Source organism: Rhineura floridana, chromosome 3 (assembly GCF_030035675.1).
Source record: "Rhineura floridana isolate rRhiFlo1 chromosome 3, rRhiFlo1.hap2, whole genome shotgun sequence".
NCBI classification, from domain to species: domain Eukaryota; kingdom Metazoa; phylum Chordata; class Lepidosauria; order Squamata; family Rhineuridae; genus Rhineura; species Rhineura floridana.
In genome coordinates, this window is record NC_084482.1 from 193,041,863 (window position 1) to 193,059,598 (window position 17,736).

The window sequence follows — 17,736 nt, forward strand, 5'->3', positions numbered from 1 at the left end:
CAGTGGAATGCTTTTGAACTGGCACCAGCCAACGGATCCCATACCTAGTATCATACCACTTTAAATAGTCATGGATTCTCTCAAAGAATCCTGGGAACTGTAGTTTGGCAGGGCTGCTCAGAGCTGTTAGGAGACCTGTATTCCACTCACAGAGCTACAATTCCCAGAATTCCCTGGGAAAAGGGATTGATTGTTAAACCACTTTTTGTTTTAGAAATGAGAACGACAATCTTGCAGAGGGGAGGAACAGTCATGCTCTTCACCTCTTATTTTTAATGAACTCTCCACCTCAGGAGAAGAGCTGTACGCATCCTCCAAAGCAGTTGGGGGAACCTCAGGGCTGGGAGCCAAATGCACCTTTCCAAGTCTCTCTGTCTGGCTGGAACATGTCCTTGAACTATAAGAATGCCATACACAACGTGTGTGTGTGTGTGTGTGTGTGTGTGTGTGTGTGTGTGTGTGTGTGTGTGTGTGAGAGAGAGAGAGAGAGAGAGAGAGAGAGAGAGAGAGAGAGAGAGAGAACTAGCCTGGTATTCAAAGGTAATATTTGCATCAATGCTCCACCCGCGTTTGCCTCTGGCCCCACCCCCAAGAAGGTTGCCCGGGAGGGAATACAGCCCTAAAACTGAAAAAGCTTCCTTTTCCTGCTCCAAAGGATTGGAAACAAGCAAACAAAAATGGTTTTTTTGATGAGGTTCTCAAAATCATACAAGCAAGCAAAGGTGGAGTTCTGTCATCTCTCGTGTGTCACATACGAACAATATCCAGTCAGCTTGCATGACCCTCCACATAACAAGAATAACAATGAATTCACTAATAGGCAAAAAACCTTGCAGTTTAAGAACATACCTATAGCCAAGAGGTCTTTCTATCAAACTTTAAAAAGCAGGGAAATTGCGCAGCTATAGTGAATGCACCAAGGGAGCAGGAGACCTGACCTCCTGTCTGAGATATTGGACTGCCCTACAAATTTGTCAAAATGCAAACACAATTTGGGTTGGTCTTTCACAGTCCAATCCACTTGCTGTGTAGCTTGGAAGAATTTGGTAACGTGCCTCTGAGCATATGGTGAGTGGTGGCAACACCTGCAACCAGCCCAAATAATAGAAAGAAGACATGTGCTGTGCTGATCTTGTTTTAGCAGGGAGGGAGCAACATTATTAAGACAATTGATATAGTTTAGATGGTCACTTTAAATATGTCTGATTTACTTTGCAATTTTAGTGAAGTTTCATATAGGAAATCATTTTCTTTTGTTTTGGTTTCTGTGAAGATGTGAAATACAGCAACACTTTGTAAAATTTACACGAAAAAACCTCCAAACATAATTGTGGAATTATTTGTTTATTTATTTATTTATTTATTTATTGCATTTGTATACTGCCCCATAGCCGAAGCTCTCTGGACAGTTTACAACAAATAATGGTACTGACTTCTGGAGAATCAGGATGTTTTTAGAAACTACATTTTTTTAAAATGTACACACCTAGGATGTTTTACATTCACAGATAAACAGTAATAGCAGCAAACGTATTTGCAAACACATGTATCACATAGCTACACTCTTCAAGGATTAGCTGTGACTGCCTGTGAAGTTTACAATTGGTCTGGACCTAAATTGGCTGCCTTGTAATCTGTGAAATGGGCCTCAGCTCCCGAGGTTATGAAGCCAAAGCTTTACATCCACCAAGAAAAATTGTTATACCAGTCAAGTGTACAGATGGTCCTTATTTAGCAGTGCTTCCTTTTTTCACACAGGCACTTAAAATACTGGGAATGTTGAACCCAGAACTCTCTAGGCTGACAGAACAGATGCCACATTTTGATGATATCCCTCCTCACTGCTAATTTTGATCTAAACTCCAGGACAGGAATGGGAATCTGTGGCCATCCAGATGTTGTTGGACTCCATCTCCCATCAGCTCCAGCCAGCATGGTTAATGATCAGGAATGATGGGATTGGAGCCCAAGATCTGGAGGGCCATATGTTTTCCCATCCCTGGACTAGGTCAGGTGTCAATCATAATCCACTTAACTGCAAATATTTATACATTCTCTTTTACCCAAAGGACCCAAAAACATGAGTTGTCAGAAAATCATACTGGTGGGCAAGTGAATGACTTGCTGGTGAGAGGAGATGCAAATCCACTGAGGCTGCTCTAGCACTTTGGCCAAGGAGAGTCAGCTGAGCTGGATCCCCACCAAAGAGATCAGCATTTTCCTTCACCCACTTCAGAGCCAGCTGCTGATTCCACAACCCAATGTCTCCTGGGGCATCTGCTGGGAAGTACAGAAAGCCCCAGATCCCTAAGCAGTAATTAATGGAGGCCACAATGACATTCTCTCGGTCCCACCAGTTAAGACAGCTAGGCTGGTGCGGACCAGAGAGAGGGCATTCTCAGTTGTGGCCCCCACCCTCTGGAATTCTCTGCCATACGACCTTCACCATGCCCCCTCCCTGGTAGGTTTCCGCCAAGGATTAAAAACTTGGTTGTTTCAGCGGGCATACAGGTCTCCTAGATAGTTTTAGCTTACAGTGTATAGATGTAAGTTGGTGGATTATAATTATATTATATGTTAAAACTGTATTGTATGTTGTATTTTTAATTATGTACGCCGCCTAGAGTGGCCATTCATTCGGCCAGATAGGCGGCCTAAAAATAAAATTTTATTATTATTATTATTATTCTCTGTAGCAGCTAAGAATGCTCCATGGGACACCTCCAGGGAGCCTGCACCAGACAAAAATCCTCCACCATGGATCCAAACAAGGGCAGGAGGACAGAGGGTCATGGACATGGCATCCAGATGTTAAGAAAGAGGCAGTCCTCTGAAAGTGGTGTGCTGGAGTCCATATGGCTCCATCAGAGATACCAGAAACATTTATCTGGAGACAAGTTGCAAAAGATGGTGGCCTCCAAGACATGGCTCCATGGCTGGTGTGGAAGGGGCTTCTGGAAATGCCAATATCCCCGGCTCAGCATAGGGGATATTATTGTTGTTGTTGTTGTTTATTTCTATCCTGCCTTTTGGCCAAAAGGCCCTCAAGGCGGCTTACAAAAAACACAAATATAAAAATACATCAATAAAATACATCAATACATCAAAATACCTCAATAAAAACAATACAATTTATAATTTACAATAGCCAATACATAAATAAATAAATGTGGGTGAGAAGAAGGATGAGCACAGGAGAAGTCCAAAGGAATGGATCTTGAAGGGAAAGAAGTGGCCACTGGCCCAATGCAACTGTATGCTTCTCTTAAACAGGTACCCAGGTGTCGGAGAGCCTTTCCTAGGAAGCTCACTAAAGATGACTATTTGCTCAAAGAGGAAAACTCTGTGTTACTTCGGCCGAGAGAGAACTTCAGAATCCTGTTCCGTTACATAGAACGTATCCTGCTGCAGCAACTTTCCTTGGGCTGCCAGCTTGCCCTCAAAGCCCTGAAGACGGCCCAGGTTCATCATGTCATTACAGCGTTTAGGAACAAGGCACATCAACTCCACAGCTTTCTCTGTGTCTGAACACTCCAGCCCAGCTGTCAGTCACAAGCAGACAGTCACAGAGCAGAGCCAGTCAGGAGATGCTTCCCCTTGATAAGGCCACTACTTGATAAGACCATCATGTCATCTTCAGAGACAGAGCTGGAGACCTTTAGGGAGAGGTGGAGGAAGAAGCACATAACTAAAAGGGGGAGACCAAGCATAGCAACTGTAGCTGAAATAAATAGAAGATGTTAAAGAAAAATATGAATTATAGCATATTTTCTTAAGCAATATCTGCTCCAAACTTTCTATCTAAAAGCGCAAATATGGGACATACCAATCCACCAGTAGCGGGCTATGTGTTAGGATGGAGCTGTTGAGCTGTCCTCCTAGCACCAGTGTCACTGCTGCTTACCAGGATGGGGCTGGGCAGGGTGTCATTGAGGTCAGACTGTGTAGATGATCTACCAATGTACCTGTGCAGCCTCACTCCATCAAGGTAAGCTGCAGCAATGCCTGTGTCAGCAGAGTGGCTCCATGGGACGCCCCGCCATATGGCCCACTACCGCTGTCTATCGAGCCCTCATGCCTGCATCTTGTTAATGTCGAGAGATGGATTTGCATACACTACCTCTGCTTTCAGTATAGATTTTGTTATTTAATTTCACTTTACCTAACAGTCCCTCTGTCCACATCACCTTTCATGTGGATTAATAACAGGATGTTTCTTATTCCTTAAGACAGTGCAAGAATTTTTTGGCCCTCCAGATGTTGCTGAACTACATCTCCCATCAGCCCTAGCAAGCATGGCCAATGGCAGGGATGATGGGAGTTGTAGTCCAGCAACTTCTGGAGGGCCAAAGGTCCCCCACGTCTACCTTAAGTACATACTGTAAATATATATATATATATATAATGTGCTGTAGATCAAAATATGACAGAGCACCACATGCTGATTTACAGGCCAACTAGACCTAGCATTAATGAGACAGGAGGAATAAGTGAAAACAAAGGAACATGCAAGCAAGAGACATAAAAAAAATATCAGAATTAATAGAGGAAGTCCCTTAAAAACAGAAATCATTACACATTAGAATGGATTCACAAAGCACTGGATTTATTTATTTATATATTTATTGTATCTATTTATTGTATTTGTATACCACCCCATAGCCGAAGCTCTCTGGGCGGTTTGCAGCAACAAAAACACCAAAAACGGATATACAACTTTAAAACACATATTTTAAAAACAATTTAAAACACAATTTAATTTTTTTTAAAACAATTTAAAAAACACATGCTAAAATGCCTGGGAGAAGAGGAAAGTCTTGACCTGGCGCTGAAAAGATAACAGTGATGGTGCCAGGCACACCTCATCAGGAAAATCATTCCATAATTTGGAGGCCACCACTCAGAAGGCCCTCTCCCTTGTTGCCACCCTCCAAGCTTCCCTCGCAGTAGGCACCCGGAGGAGGGCCTTAGATGTTGAGCGTAGTATACGGGTGGGTTCGTGTCAGTAGAGGCGTTCCATCAGGTATTGTGGTCCCAAGCTGTGTAAGGCTTTATAGGTCAAAACCAGCACCTTGAATCGAGCTTGGAAACATAAAGGCAGCCAGTGCAAGCAGGCCAGAATTGGTTTTATGTGTTCGGACCATCTGATACCTGTTACCAATCTGGCCGCTGCATTTTGCACAAGCTGCAGTTTCCGAACCATTTTCAAAGGCAGCCCCACATAGAGTGCATTGCAGTAATCTAATTTAGAGGTTACCAGAGCATGGACAACTGAAGCCAGGTTATCCCTGTCCAGATAGGGGCGTAGCTGGGCCACCAACCGTAGTTGGTAGAAGGCACTCCGTGCCACCGAGGCTACCTGAGCCTCAAGTGACAGAGTTGGTTCTAGGAGAACCCCCAAGCTACGAACCTGCTCCTTCAGGGGGAGTGCAACCCCATCCAGGACAGGTTGGACATCCACCATCCGGTCAGAAGAACCACCCACTAGCAGCATCTCAGTCTTGTCTGGATTGAGCCTCAGTTTATTAGCCCTCATCCAGTCCATTGTCGCAGCCAGGCACCGGTTCAGCACATTGACAGCCTCACCTGAAGAAGATGAAAAGGAGAAATAGAGCTGCATATCATCAGCATTGGTTTGGTTGTGGTGCTTGTTCTGTATTTCATGTATTTTATAATTATTCTACAATGCCATGATATTTTTAATGAGTTGGCAGTTTGTAAATACTCTTATAAAAAAACAAGTAAAAACACAGCAGACAGTATTCCACTCAGAAATGTTCTCTGATACAAATAATAATACATCCACACAAGATACAGCAGAACATCACATTTTGGTGCACACATTTTTGTCCCTAACATATTAGCAACTGTATGTTTTATCATAGAATAGTAGAGTTGGAAGGGGCCTATAAGGTCATCAAGTCCAACCCCCTGCTCTATGCAGGAATCCAGGTTAAAGCATACCCATAGAAGTATATTTTATAAACTTTTCATTTTCATTTTTCCGATAAGGGCAAGTTAGGAGGGTGGTGTCCCTGTGATCTGTCTCTCCAGGACTGGTGTCTAGCAGATCACCAATTCTGAGTCCTTGTACCTGGTCTCAAGCACTAGGGACAAACTGGGGCTTCTCTTGGCATTCTAACTGCCCTGCCTGCCGCCCAACAGTTTCCAAAAGAAATGAAACTTTGCTCTGCTAGACAGCACAAAGAGGACAATTCTGTTTACTAACCTTGTATTCTTTCAGCAAACACGCTGTGGGGTCACTCACCAGCCTGGACTCTGGTTTTGGACATTTTCCTGTTCTGTGTACTTGGCTCTGCACCCCAGTTCTTGCACACATCGGCCCCGGGGTGGGGAACCTTTTCCAGCCAGAGGAGAGATCTCTACCTCCCTCAACCCCTGGGAAGCCATTTTGACAGTGGTTGGGGTTGCCCACAGCTGAATACCTGACAACATGATGACTGATGTGAAGCATTTTCCTTTGCCTGCACATCTTGAAATCAAACCACATAAGGGCAAAGGCTCAGGGATTTCCATATGCCACTGACTGGCAGTGCCTGTGAACCCTGCTTTTGACAAGGAGCCACACCTTCACCACCACACACACACACCTGGCATTATATATGATGTCAGATTTAGGGCAAGTGGGTGCAGCTTAGAGATGTGAAGGCCCAGGAAAAAATGGGAAAATTAAAAGGGGGGGAAGCAGATTTTTCTCATTTTTAATTTTTTTCCAGTGTTTTTTTTCCAAAAAAAAAACAAAAGAGGAGGAAAATGGGGGATAAATAGTAATTTTTATTTTTTTTTATTTTTTCCCCGGGGCCTTCACATCTCTTGTGCAACTTGGCGAAAATGGCTTGCCAGGCCTAATTACACCCATGGGCCAGAGGTTCCCCATTGCTTAGAGGGAGAGAGATATCTTAGAATTGGGCATCCTCAGCCTGAACTCCCTATGGTCTTTTGCATATCCCACCAAAGAGTACATAGTATAATACATAGTTTATTAGGATCAGCTGACGGTCATAGAAAAATAAGCTGGCGAAGGTAGTTAGCATGTTAGAATTTGGCTGGGAAGACCTTGGTTCACATCTGCGATCAGATATGACTGCAGTCCTATGCAGAGTCACCTTTAAGCTCCTTTAAACTAAGTGGCGCTTACTTTTCGCTTTATAGGGACAGTCTGTGCAACACTTTGAACTTTAATAAAATATGTTCAACCTGCTGAATGCAGCCTTTAGCTTTTAATTAGAAATGCAAGCAACCCTGCAAAGTGGCATCATTAAAACTCCCGCTGTGAAGTAGGAACCCCATCAAAGGAAAGAGAAGAAGTACCTAGCCTCTGCTTTTTTTATTTTCCTCATTCTCTGATCTGACTTCCTGAAAGCCACATTATCTTACCACTCACTTGTCTGAGCAAAGAGAATTCATCACATTCCATCAGATTAGATCATCACGCCTGCTCAGAAAAGCTCTAGAGCTGTGCTCTACATCATCCATTCCTGCGCCCACTGCATGACTGCCCCCCCTGTAAGATGGGCAGTAGGGCATAACCTCTGTATCTCCAAGCATAAGACAACATAGTGCTAGAAATAATGGTTCCTGTCTTCCGTTCTTCTGCCACCTTTTTGGCCCTCCCCCAAGCACCGCTCTTGCAAGTGGACCTTCAGACTCACCTCCTCGGTGCAGCTTTGCCTTTCTTGTGGCTCAGTCCGAAGAGGAAAGGAAATTGCTGGAGCTTCTGTGTTGCTTGCAAGTCTTACAAATCACAACCAGAGGGCAGGTAGCTCCGTGTGTGTGTGTGTGTGTGCGTGCGTGCATGCGTGCATGCGTGCGTGCGTGCGTGCGTGCATGTATGCATGTAGGGAGGGCAGTGACCCTCTGGACTCCCACTCAATGGGAGGTGGAGGCATCTTGGCAAGATCAGATGGCACTCTAGGGGTCAGTGACCTTGCTTTTGCATGGAATAGGAAGTGCTGCCAGCACAAAAGGGCCATGACCCTGGGAATTCTGCACAGATCTGGGAGACAGAGGAGCCATGGGTAGAAACCTTGATGGAGCAGGGACAGAGGTTACTGAAACCAAGACAAAACAATACTAGGGAAGCCAAGAGGACCATTGGCATTTGAAACAGGCACTCTTTGTTCACTCACCGGTGCTTACTGATGGGTACTTCAATTTGCAAATGGGTCATTCAAAGATTGCAAATGAGCTGTTGGCAACAGTTTGGTGTTTTTTAATTTATATAATATTTCCCAGAAAGGGTACTGAGATTAAATGGTGGGGGAAATATAGGCTGGCATTTTGATGCCAATGACATCATGTGGACACTGCCAAAAACTAGCATGCATAAGGAGCACTGATCCGACAATAAACACTCCTCTGGCAGCCACAGGTTTTCATGAGGCTCTTTCCAGTAGGGTTGCCATATTGCCCGGATAGCCGGGTTTTACCCGGATTCTATGCATGCCACCCGGCGCCCGGCTAGCCCCTTACGTGGCCCGGATTCTCAGCTTTAATTAAAAAAAAAAGTTTCTAGGTGGTCCGGTTCTCGAGATATACATAAAAACATCAGCCACCCCCTCGACTGTTAAATCTTTCTTTAAACAGTACTGTACTATAGCACTTTGTAGCTTTAACCCCGCCCGTTCAGCATTGCAGCCAATCAGGGATTGTGTTTCAGTTTCATTGACCTGAGGCAGTGTCTAGAAAACAAAATGGTGGTTTCACCCCCCACCCCCACCCCGTTTATCTGAAAATCTCATAAATTGGGTACGTATATACATTTCAGTTTTTTTCCCTCTTGTGCAGGAGTCAGAGCTTGGGCAGTGTTTTGAAAACCTTCCCAATACTTGCTCTTTGTAAAAGCAATGCTAATCCCATATGCCCAAAATAAATCCCATTTAATTCAATAGGACTTACTTTGAGTAGACAATGTTGACCATTGAACTGTACTGTCACTGAGTTTATTTTCCATCAAGTCTGCAAGTCTGGAAATCTGTAGCTAGAAGGAGTTATGTCTTTGCCCAGTCTGGGAACGGACAGCCAAGGCCGTTGCCATGGTAGCATCAAGATAGACTGGGAGAGTTCTAGCAGCTATCTGTGTTGAGCTGAGTCTTCTGTGTCATGTCTTTGAACTGAGAACTTCTCTCCTGGGGGGGGAGCAACTCTACATGTAATCTTAAAGCCTTAAGCCATAATGTCTTGTAGTAAAGACTCTTAACCTGATCTAATGCCTCTGTGATGTTTCTTGCTCAACTTAACTGCAATGTAACGTATGCTGTTTCACGCAACAACGCACACACATCAACAGGGTTATGGGCCCAGATCCACAGCGCGTTACACAGGAGTAAGTGGCTGGTCTGAATGGCAGACGGAGTTCCAGAGGGCAGATTGATCGATTGTACCAGACAGAGGTGAGCAACATGGCTGTAAACCTGTCTGGGGGAGGCTTGCCAATGGAAAGATTGACGGAAAAGAATTATGCCAGCTGGAAGCCGAGGATGCGGGCTTTGCTGATAAAAGAGGATTTATGGGACATTATAGATGGACCCCCTCCGGCGGTACTGACCGCGGCCTGGACGCGTAGAGATCAGAAGGCGCAAGCTTTTATACTTCTTGCTCTATCAGACTCTCAACTGTTACACGTGAGAGATGTTACAAACGCCAAACAGATGTGGGACGTGTTGGAGGCCCTACATGTGCAACAGACTGCGGGATCTAAATTGTGTTTGGCAAGGAAGCTGTACCAGATGCGCTTCACGGGTGAGTGTGAAATGAGTGAGCATCTCACTGAATTCAGGCGCCTATTTGCTGAGTTGCAGGATCGAGGCATGGAACACTCTGAACTTCAGAAGACCTATCTGATCCTGGCTTCACTCGATGGGACTTGGAATAATATGGTCATGGCTTTCGAAGCCATGCCTGACGGAGGTCTGAACGTTGCGTTTATTGAGGAAAAACTGTCCCAGGAATGGCAGCGGAGACAAGAGGCGAAAAGTGCTGAGGAAAAGCAAAGAGCCAAGCTGAAAGAAGAAAGCAGCTGCAGACAGGAAAACAAGCGGGAGCAGCAGCGGCTGAAATCTTGTTATGCCTGTGGGGCTCGTGGGCATCTTCAAAGAGACTGTGCAGTCAAGCGCAACTCCAGCGAAGGAGGCTTGAAGTAGGGAAGTGTGAACTTTGTTTGTAAACAGAAGCCACAAACTTTAGCACCTGTTGACTGGCTTCTTGACAGCAATGCAAGCCATATATTAATCAAAGACAGAAGTTTGTTTTACGCTTCAGAAGACGTGCAGGACTTTGTTTCACTAGCGGATGGATCATGCAAGAATGTGGAAACCCGAGGACTGGTGAGATTTGATAAACTTGGAATACTGTCAGATTGTTTGTTTGTACCAGAACTGCATCATAACATGTTGTCTGTGAGAAAACTGGTGAGTTGTGATTTTTCAGTCTTGTTTCACAAAGACCAATGTTTTGTAATGAGGGGAGATCAAGTGTGCATGCAGGGAAGCCTGAATGATTCTCAGTTTGTAATAAAAAGCAGTCAAGCAGGGTGTGCTGTGTTAAACGCTGAGGCACACACACATCAAGGCTGCGTCCATGAATGGCATCAAAGGCTGGGGCATGCAAACTTTGACACGATTAAGAAAACCCCAATGCATAGTGAAAACATGAAGTTGAAGGACTGTGGACAGTTAATGGATTGTGATTCTTGTCATAAAGCTAAAATGACTATTGCACCAATTAACCGGGAGGCTGAAAGAACCACAACAGCTCCCTACCAGCTAGTTCATGTTAATTTATCAGGGCCAATAAATGCTTCATGCAGAGGTGCGAAATTCTTTATGGTACTGGTAGATGATTTCTCTAGATACACTAATCTTTATTTGCTCAAGCATAAAAGTGAAGCTGAACAGAAGCTGAAGCTGTTCATTAAGAGAATCGAAACTCAACATGGCGTCACTGTGAAAGCGATACACTCAGACCAGGGGGGGGAATTCACGAGTAAAACATTGAGTGACTTCCTCGAGAGTAAGGGAATAAACCAGAATTTCACTGCTCCTTACAGTCCGTTTTCCAACGGAACTGCAGAGAGAAAAAACAGGGTGCTTCAGGAAGCAATGAGAGCCATGCTAATGGATTGCAATTTAGGGAACTCCTTCTGGGGAGAAGCAATTCATTATGCGAATTATATTCACAACAGGGTATTACACAGTGCACTTGGAATGTCTCCTTATGAGAAAATCACTGGCAGAAAGCCGAAAATACAACACATTCAAAAATTCGGTGCACATTGCTGGGTCCACATTTCACAGGGAAAAAGAAGAGGCAAACTTGCACCCAGAGCACTTCAAGGGTTTGTTTTGGGATTTCAGAATGCATATTTCAGAATTTGGTTGCCAGAAACACAGCAATTAGTTCTGAGCAGAAGCATTAAAGTCTCAGAAAAGCCTTGGGATCAAAGGGAAACAGTCATTCTTACAGGGTCAGATGACACACAAGCACAAACATTTAAGCCAAATCTAGACATAAAGGTGGAGGGCACACATATTCCACTCAGAGATGCATTAAATGAGCTCATTTGTGGGAAACGAAGATCGAAGAAACGTAAGGCTGAGGAAATGGAGGATCGTGGGCACGCTGTGCCAAGCACAAGCACAAATGGGGGGGCAGAGAGAGCAGAAGCCCTAGTGCCTTTAAGACGTTCTACAAGATCAAACATAGGGAAACCGCCTGAAAGATTCACAGTGGGGGTGGTGACCAGTCCTGGAATGCACAAACAGGTTGAAATGGATCCTGATACGTTATATCTGACTTGTGTTCAGCCAAAGTTTGATTGAATAAAGTGTTAGCTAAATGTACAGAGATGTTCTGAACTGTACTGAAATGTAAACTGTATTGCAAGATGTATTGTAGAAATGTATTATTGTTATTGTTGTCATGAATTACAGACATGATGGGAAAAAGGGGGAATTGTTGACCATTGAACTGTACTGTCACTGAGTTTATTTTCCATCAAGTCTGCAAGTCTGGAAATCTGTAGCTAGAAAGAGTTATGTCTTTGCCCAGTCTGGGAATGGACAGCCAAGGCCGTTGCCATGGTAGCATCAAGATAGACTGGGAGAATTCTAGCAGCTATCTGTGTTGAGCTGAGTCTTCTGTGTCATGTCTTTGAACTGAGAACTTCTCTCCTGGGGGGGGAGCAACTCTACATGTAATCTTAAAGCCTTAAGCCATAATGTCTTGTAGTAAAGACTCTTAACCTGATCTAATGCCTCTGTGATGTTTCTTGCTCAACTTAACTGCAATGTAACGTATGCTGTTTCACGCAACAACGCACACACATCAACATATGAATGTGCTGAAAATCAATGGGACTTTGGAGTGAATGTAAAAAAGAATTATGTTTGTGTTCTAACTCTTTCTGTCTCCAGTCCAATTTTAAAGCAAGTAGGCAGGACTTACTTAGGTATTACAGTTTTTATTCTGTAGGAAAGTAATACTGATTTTTTAAAAACTAATACTGATTTTTCTGCAATGACCAACTGGTTTGACAATAAACTATTATATGGGCTGTATGTATTTATACATCTGTGTGTGCATGTGCATGTATGGAGTCTTTCCAACACCCCTGTGAGGTAGGGTTGGAAACCAATGCAGCTCACAACAAGAAATAAAGCCATTTAAAATCCAATGACCATAAAACAAGTATAAACAGTTGCAAAACAGCGTAAAGTGGCATGATTCGGAATTTTGGGTCGTGTGAATGAAGTTGCTTATCACTTGAGGTTGCAGTTCTGTCCCTGTTTGAGTAAGCCCCACTGAATACGCTGGGACTTGCTTCTGAATAAATAAATTTAGGATTGCACTATAAACATCTTTACAGTTTGTGTAAATAATAAATATATTAAATTCTGACCCCTGTGAATATGATGGTGACCATGCAACAGTCCGCTGTGATGAATTCGCACAACATTTTGCAGATAAAGTCACTCAGATTCGCTCTGACTTAGACACCAACGTTAATACAGTCTCTGTGGATGTAACTTTGGCCTCTACTTGCTCGATTAGAATGGACTCTTTTCAGCTTGTTCAATCCGAGGATGTGGACAAACTCCTTGGAGAGGCGCATCCTACCACCTGCATATTAGACCCTTGTCCCTCCTGGCTTATAAAAAATGCCTGAGGAGGACTAATTGAATGGGTCAGGGAAGTGATTAATGCCTCCTTACTTCAGGGCAGAATACCGTCCTGCCTAAAGGAGGCAGTAATAAGACCCTTGTTGAAAAAATCCTCCCTGGACCCCTCATTATTAGGTAATTATCACCAAGTTTCTAATATACCTTTTTTAGGCAAGATAATAGAGCGGGTGGTGGCGACCCAACTCCAGAGATTTTTGGATGACATGGATTATCTAGATCCCTTTCAATCTGGTTTCAGGCCCGGCTATGGGACTGAGACGGCTTTGGTCGCCTTGGTGGATGACCTACGCAGGGAAATGGACAGGGGGAGTGTGTCCCTGTTAATTTTGCTGGACCTCTCAGCTGCTTTTGATACCATCGACCATGGTATCCTTTTGGGTCGCCTAGCTGGGATGGGACTTGGAGGCATGGTTTTACGGTGGCTCCGGTCCTTCCTAGAGGGACGAACCCAGAAGGTGATTATGTTCGACCCCTTGGCCATTGACCTATGGAGTCCCCCAGGGTTCTGTTCTGTCCCCCTTGTTATTTAATATATATATGAAGCCGCTGGGAGAGGTTATCCATAGTTTTAGGGTTCGATGTCACCAATATGCGGATGACACCCAACTCTACTTTTCTTTTCCATCTAACGAAACTAAGGAAGCCGTCAAGGTTCTGAACCGTTGCCTGGTATCAGTGATGGATTGGATGGGAGCGAACAAGCTGAAATTAAATCCTGACAAGACAGAGGTGCTCCTTGTCAGTCAAAGGGCGGATCAGGGAATAGGGATCCAACTTGTGCTGGACGGGGTTACACTCCCCCTGAAATCACAGGTTCGCAGTTTGGGAGTTCTCCTGGACTCGGCCTTGAACCTGGAGGCACAGGTCTCGGCTGTGGCAAGGAGTGCCTTTGCTCAACTAAGATTGGTACGCCAACTGCGCCCGTTCCTTGACCTGTCAGACTTGACTATGGTGACACATGCCTTGGTTACATCCCGATTGGACTACTGTAATGCGCTCTACGTAGGGCTGCTCTTGAAGACTGCTCGGAAACTTAAACTGGTACAAAGAGCTGCAGCCAGGATGTTAACTGGAGCTGGGCTCAGAGAACATACAACCCCGCTGTTGTACCAGCTCCACTGGCTTCCAATCTGTTTCCGAGCACAATTCAAAGTGCTGGTTTTAACCTATAAAGCCCTATACGGCTTAGGTCCAGGCTATCTGTTAGATCGTGTCTCCCTCTATGACCCTGTCCGAGCTTTGAAATCATCTGGTGAGGCCCTGCTCACTATTCCATCTTTCTCACAAGCTTGCTTTGTAAAAACACAGAATAGGGCCTTTCAGTGGCTGCCCCTAGATTGTGGAATTCCCTCCCTAGCGAGGTTCGACTGGCTGCCTCACTTTCATCCTTTCGTGCCCAGGTGAAGACTATTTTATTCAGACGGGCTTTTAACTAATATTGTCATTTTTTAACTTTTACTGATTTAATCTATTTTTAATTGTTTTAAACTGTATATTATTTGTTTTTAATTGATTATGGTTTTTATTTGTAAGCCGCCCTGAGTTCCTTGGAAATAGGGCGGGGTATAAATATTTTAAATAAATAAATAAATAAATAAATAAATAAATAGTTATGCTTATATACATATTTCTTCATTTATCATATTTTTGGTTTTTGGTTAGGAATCCTGACTGGTTGTGAGATGCTTAGTTTTTTGCCTTACTCATAGGACTCTTGTTGTGGTTGGTATGGTATTACATTTAGAAAAGTGTTACTGCCTTCTGTGTTTTTTTTTCCTATTTGCATTTCACTTATCTTTAACCTCAATCTGTTACAGCCATAGAAGCAACAGCAGCATATGCAAGATAATTAACTCCCATTAGTGATAAGAACAAGAATTTATAATTATTATTTCAATTAAAACAAGAGGCTTATCAATACTTTGAAGAGGACCAGATATTTATTTTCTTTCTGAGCCCAGGACTGGGTCTTTCATGATGCCCGGTGTGTGTGGGGGAGCAGGAGAGTAGTCGATAAGACAGACATCCTGGCATTGGTAATCTAATTAGCAAGGTATGTGTGGGGTTGTTGCACACTTCCAGGCCCAGTTTCATTTTGAGTATGGAGGTGGAACCTGTGTAGATGTGGTTGAGAAATTTTGAGTTAAGCAAAGCTCTGCTTTTATAAAACCTAAGAAACATACAGATACTTTGAATGTCTGAGTGCCTGCACCAGGGGAATACTGGAGGAACTTGTAAAACTTGCTGCAACAGTATTTAGAACTGAGCATGTGGTGTGAAAGACTCCTTTTCCTAACATTTTGGCTTGTTTTTCTCCACCCACCACATCTCTGAAATATATTGTATATGTTATGGTTAACCATGCTGCTGCCCTGACTTACTTTATGTTTGTTGCTGTTTTGTGTTTTTATTATGTTTTTATATTGATTGTGTATTTTTATTGTTTTTATTATATCCGTAAGCTGTGCTGAGCTCTGTTTTTAACAGCAGAAGGGCAGGATAGAAATCCTCTTAATCAATCAATTAATACTCCATAGTGTTGGAAACTAGAGTCTAGGCATTTAAGGCTGAAAATGTTGCTTTTAAAAAAAAGATTTCTCACAGCTTTCCCCAGTTTTTGGTGGTAATTCCTAGGCACAAAAACAAAACAACTGGACAATCCAAATAATAATATGCAAATAATTTGCATAATATGCAAATTAACCTGCCCAGATTTGTGGAACTGGAATATGGCAACCCTACTCTCCAGAGATGTGCTCTGGGCTCCTATTTTGTAGCCATTTTTGCCAAAGACTTTTTATCACAACAACAAACTTCTCAGGCCTTTTAAATATTTTGCTTGACATTTTCATTCTTTGCTACTTGGTTGTTGTTTTTTAAAATGCTGCATTATGCTCTTTAAATTATTTATTTCTTTACTATTGATCTCCATTCTTGCAACTGAGTTTCTTATATTCCTTGTAGCAAGTTGCCAGGCTTATAAATGCTGCAAATCAATAAGCACCACTGAGTCAATGGGACTTAGTCCCAGGTAAGTGTTAATAGGACTGCACCCTGAAAAGACTTTTTAGCCCACATGTTTTTAAAAAAAGTTATGAAAGTAATTATGCAAGGGAGCTTAAATGAAAAGGTGTTTTAGCACAAATTTAAAAATGGATGTTTCTCCTTCACTACCCACACAGTTATGTTACATCCACTGCAGGTTGCCACACCTTGCAGGACCAGGCCCCACGTACTCAGCCAGCTGTGGCTGATTCCTTCCACCTGTCCCTTCTCTGGAGGGGATATATAAACCGGCTGGCTGAGGTGGCTTTGGAGACGCAGTGCCTGCAGGAGGAAGGGGAACACCACTGCCCAGGGAAGGAGAGCCATTTGCCGCCGCCTGCCGCCGCCTGCCGCCGCCTGCCGCCGCCTGCCGCCGCCTGCCGCCGCCTGCCGCCGCCTGCCGCCGCCTGCCGCCGCCTGCCGCCGCCTGCCGCCGCCTGCCGCCGCCTGCCGCCGCCTGCCGCCGCCTGCCGCCGCCTGCCGCCGCCTGCCGCCGCCTGTTTCAGTTGGTGCAGCTTGAGGACGTTGACAAAGTGCTTGGACAGGTTCGTGCAACCACTTCTGTGCTGGATCCTTGCCCTTCTTGGCTAATAAAAGCCAGCAGGGATGGAACAGCCAGCTGGGCCAGGGAAGTGATTAATGCCTCTCTGTGAGAGGGGGTGGTCCCTGGCTGCCTGAAAGAGGCGGTAGTGAGACCTGAAGAAACACTCCCTGGACCCAGGAAATCTTAATAACTATAGGCCAGTAGCAAATGTTCCATTCCTGGGCAAGGTCCTTGGAACGAGTGGTTGCGGGCCAGCTCCAGACACTCTTGATTGAGACCGATTATCTGGATCCATTTCAGTCGGGTTTCAGGCCTGATTTTGGCATGGAAACAGCCTGCTCGCCCAGTATGATGACCTTTGTCAGGCGAGAGACAGAGGAAGTGTGACTCTGTTGATTCTCCTTGATCTCTCAGCGGCTTTCGATACCATCCACCATGGTATCCTTCTGGCAAAACTGGCTGAGTTGGGAGTGGGAGGGACTGCATTGCGGTGATTCCACTCCTACTTGGCAGGTTGCCTCCAGAAGGTGGTGCATGGGGAACATTGCTCAGCACCCTGGACTCTCCAGTATGGGGTTCCGAAGGGGTCAGTTCTGTCCCCCCTGCTGTTCAACATCTACATGAAACCGTTGGGTGCAGTCATCTGGAGCTTTGGAGTGCGTTGCCATCAGTATGCTGATGACACGCAGCTCTATTTCTCCTTTTCATCTTCTTCAGGTGAGGCTGTCAATGTGCTGAACCGGTGCCTGGCTGTGACAATGGACTGGATGAGGGCTAATAAACTGAGGCTCAATCCAGACAAGACTGAGATGCTGCTAGTGGGTGATTCCTCTGACCGGATGGTGGATGTCCAACCTGTCCTGGATGGGGTTGCACTCCCCCTAAAGGAGCAGGTTCGTAGCTTGGGGGTTCTCCTAGAACCATCTTTGTCACTTGAGGCTCAGG

The 17,736-nt window shown here is 44.5% G+C and overlaps 1 long non-coding RNA gene across 1 annotated transcript; it reads right to left on the minus strand.

Moving 5' to 3' along the window:
• Positions 1–1,328: 1,328 nt before the first annotated feature.
• LOC133380917 (uncharacterized) lies at positions 1,329–7,822 on the minus strand. Its single transcript, XR_009761583.1, has 2 exons — positions 7,674–7,822; positions 1,329–3,656 (listed from the first exon to the last, which is right to left on the minus strand). It is a non-coding gene; the product is annotated as an uncharacterized LOC133380917 (long non-coding RNA).
• Positions 7,823–17,736: the final 9,914 nt, after the last annotated feature.